This window comes from Phyllopteryx taeniolatus, chromosome 18, assembly GCF_024500385.1.
Source record: "Phyllopteryx taeniolatus isolate TA_2022b chromosome 18, UOR_Ptae_1.2, whole genome shotgun sequence".
NCBI lineage: Eukaryota > Metazoa > Chordata > Actinopteri > Syngnathiformes > Syngnathidae > Phyllopteryx > Phyllopteryx taeniolatus.
This window is the reverse complement of record NC_084519.1, coordinates 10,897,005-10,901,193: the sequence shown is the minus strand read 5'-3', so window position 1 is coordinate 10,901,193 and position 4,189 is coordinate 10,897,005.

Here is a 4,189-nt window from a genome sequence, read left to right as displayed (position 1 = left end):
CGTCGCGTGGACTTTATAAGGCGGGAGCTGTCCGTTCAGCACCACTCCTCCACCCCCAGCCCACCTTGCATCCCGGCCCTGCCTCCACGGACTCCCCACCCCCAATGGCACATGTGACCAGAAAGCAAAAAAACATATCCTCATTTCAAAACACTGCGTGCACTGGTGTATTTTTTTATTTATTTATTTTTTACACCAGGATTTTCTATTGTATAAAAAAAAATGTCATTAGAAATTAAAATACTAATCTTAACTTCCACACCATGAGCCGTGCCAGAAATAGCTCCCCCTTTAATAACCGGGTCAGTTAAGTCAACTGTGACTGAGCCCGCCTAAATCCTCCAATCACATCCTGGAGTTCTGCAGGCACAAGCCCAATCAATACTTTGATTAATCCATGACGCTTTGATCACAACAGAAGCTTTGAAAGCGCCCATACGGTTAAGCTTTTCCTTTACTTATGTGCAGATACTGTACATTGCCAGTTGCTTTCTGAGAATGTATCTCATTACACTGCAATGTTGTTGTTATTTTAGCAAATAGCATCGGCATCTTCATTTCTCTATGAACCCCCAAATCTCCCACCATTTCTTCAGTTAGAACCCAGAGCCCAAAACTACAAAAAGGGGAGCGCAGTGTCGAGTGCGTGCAGCATATCATGCAGACCTGCAGGACATCAGCTGCAGGCCAGCCAGCCCTGTGTATCCTTCACTGCGTAATCACTAGTTGACTCTCATGAACAAGAGCACTTTGTGCAATCGCTGAAGCATCAGAACAGAATTTTCCAGTGACAGGTTCTGACCCCCGGAACAGGGAATAAAGCTTGGGCCCTCATTACTGCGATTTTGGAGAGGCAGCAATGTCAACAGTGAACGTGGTGGCACTTGGATGCTCTTTGAACCTGTGGGTGTTCAGAGTGGAGGACCACCATAAATCACAGTTTCTAATTGTTGCCATTGCTGACATATCATATCTGAGCCAAAAACAATGCACAATGAACTGCCTTAAGACTTCAGAGATTTGATTAGGGCAATGTTTTTCATTCAGTGTGTGTGCTTAAGAGTACAGTGGCCTTCATTATCATCGAAGGAGAATTCTGAGATGAGGAGGAGTCTTTCCAGAGGCAGCCATCCGACCGAAGTGAGTAATCAGACAGATCATCGATGAGAGATGTGACCAAGAAGCAGATGGTCACGCCAGCTGCGAAGAAATTGGATCGTTGCGGGACAACACTTAATTAATGAAGCTCTCCACCGATTTCGGCTTTCTGAAAAAGTGGCCAACGTGAAGCCTTTCTCCAATAGCAACTTGCATTAATAACCCAGCATTGAACCATTTGGCCTCATTTCTAAGTACGATGTGTGTGGAAGGATCAGGACATCTCAAAATACTATAAAGCTACATTTACAGTAAATGAACTCATTTACTTACTCCTTAAGGCCAATAATTTATTTTTATTTTTTTTCTTTTCTTGTCGCCTATTTCTGCTGCTGGACTGGTTAGACATGAAGTATATTGAGTGCTATAGACACAAAGTGCACTCCACGCTACTTTTTGTAGGCGTCATCAGTGCTCGAGGTTTCTAAGGCTGACTCAAATATGGCTGCAGAGAACACGATGTAATGACATAATATGAGGACGTCCTTAAGACAAAGCCACTGAGACAGGAGCCATCAAAGTCTCTCACTCCATCCCGCCATGAGTCTTAACCCCGCCCACTCCCAAGTAGCAAAGCATCCTGGGAGGGGTGCCCTTCAGCTTCCTACATCTCATTATATGAACTTCAACATAGCCCACAGCTTCCTGCTGACATTTAATTAAACACTCTCATTTGCTCTGCCTTCATGACTCTGCCTCTGCTGCTGCTGTCAGCTGATAATTATTTCTAACATACATCCAATTCTGGCTAATTCTACTTATAAGCCTTGTTTATTGGCACCCCAATGGGTCAGGTACACCTGAGCAGTATGATGGCTGGACATTCTCATGGTGTTTGTACTTGCATATAATTGTTTGCACAGATAAACATGGCACATTCGGCCATCTGGAAATTGCACCCAAGGATGAACTAGACTTGTGAAAGTCTGTGATTCTCTTCCTGATGTCTTGGCTAATTTCTTTTGAGTTTCCCATGATCTTACAAAAAGAAGCAGCGTGTTTCATGCGTGCCCAATTAAAAAACAGCCGCAAGTGTGTCTCTAATTAACTCAAATGTTGTCAATAAACCTATCAGAAGCTTCCAAAGAAATTATATCATCTGTTTTTCACCAAATTGTTTAAAGGCACAGTAATCTTATTGTATGTGAACTTCTGACTTTGAAGAAAGTAATAAAAAAATTGCCATATGCCACTTTCATAAAGCTTAAGCTGGTACGCATTCCAATTTTTAATATTTTAATTGATGTTTTTAAATGTGAGAGACCCCACACATGAAGAATATGATATTTGGTGTATTCGAGATAAACAAACAGATGAACAGGACACTGCATGCATAACCATATTCCTACAAGTCTCCTCCTCCAAACCAGATGTCTGCCGTAGTGCCAAGACTGACCTGTGAGAGGCACTGTGGTGCCATAGGCCTGCTACTGCCAGAAAATACAGTAGTAAGAAGAAGAAATAGAGGAAGCTAGGCTAACTGTTATCTTATTTGGTAACTTAATCTCAGGTTCAAACTCTTCACTTTGTCATGCAAACAAACATTCAACACAACCAATTGCTCCTCAATGTGTTTCTGGCAACAGCCTGTCCTTCAAGTTGCTTCCTAAATGGCTATCGGTCCGTTCGATGTCACAATCGTGGTGTTAACCAGGCGCATAACGATTTGCGATCGTAAATATTGAACAGGATTATCGGTCGGTATCTGTGTACCTCCCTTTATAAATGGTCTCAATACTCTTTGTTTATTTTCTAACCTACCCTTCACAAATGTTTCACTTCCAAGAGAGTTCTTGTAGTTCAATGTTGATTGTCACATAATGTGTGTGTGTGTGTGTGTGTCTGTGTGTGTGTGTGTGTGCGTCCGTGTGTGTGTGTGTGTGTGCGTGTGTGTGTGTGTTTCAGCAACAATACTTCATCAAAAATCAACTGATTGTCATTGTCATTGCATGAGCCTATTTCAGAACAAAGAGAGCAGACTGGTTAAAAACAAAAAACACTGGATGACTATGAGTGTGGCTGGCAGGCCTCATGATACAATGTATACCTGCGTTGACTGTGTTTGCAGCCGCAGACACAGCCTATAACTCCTGCAAAGATAAATTTACAATTCTGCACAGTGTGTGTACATTTCTTAAGAGGTGTTGGAAGCGTTCAGGCTGTGCGTGTGTGTCCCACTCAGTCACTCTCTTTCTCTTTCAGAAATGTTTACACTTCCAACAAGCATGACACCTATCTCGACCTATTTTCCATTCTTAATCTTACCAACAGCGGCAGAATTACACTCTGTGCTTTAGTAAAAGTATAATATTGCCTTTTTACAGTCAATATTTTACAATAACTGTTTTCCAAATATGGCACAATGACAAATAAACCTTCTTCGCATCACACAATAGTTTCCCTCTTTTTAAAAAAAAAAAAAAACATGATACATGTTTTTGTTTTTAAAACGAGAGCTAGCTAGCGTTAGCTTTTCCGTCATCAAAACAATGTGTTCCCATAGCTTTGCTAACGTTGTGAATTGACTAATGAAAAAATGCTAAATTAGCTAATAATAACTGACAAAATACAATTTACTTGTATGTGTTTTTTGAGAACAGACGGACAATTGTTGAACACCGGAAGCTGGAGTTTTTTAGGCTCTCACAAGATAAAACACATTCACCGTGAATCATTCTTGGAGCGGACAACATTAAACAATTCTATGGTTGGGGAATATCTTGCTTCTCCGAAGTTGTTGCATCATCGTTATTAATGCTCGCTGGTTCTTCCATGTCGCCGCTGTCCTTGTTTTTTCACCTTCTAAATCCTCTAGCTCTCAATCAATCAGTCAAAATAGAGCTGTGACCCTATTTACATCTTTTTTAAGTCGTGATATCATCCGCAGAGGATAAAAAAAAAAGTATCGAGCCTGTTTTGACAAAGTAAAGTGTAGAAAGTACAGAAAATCTGTTTTCAAATGTAAAGAGTAAAAGTAAAAAGCACTGACAGCTGAAAAATCTACATAAGTACAGTAACTAAGTGTTTGTAC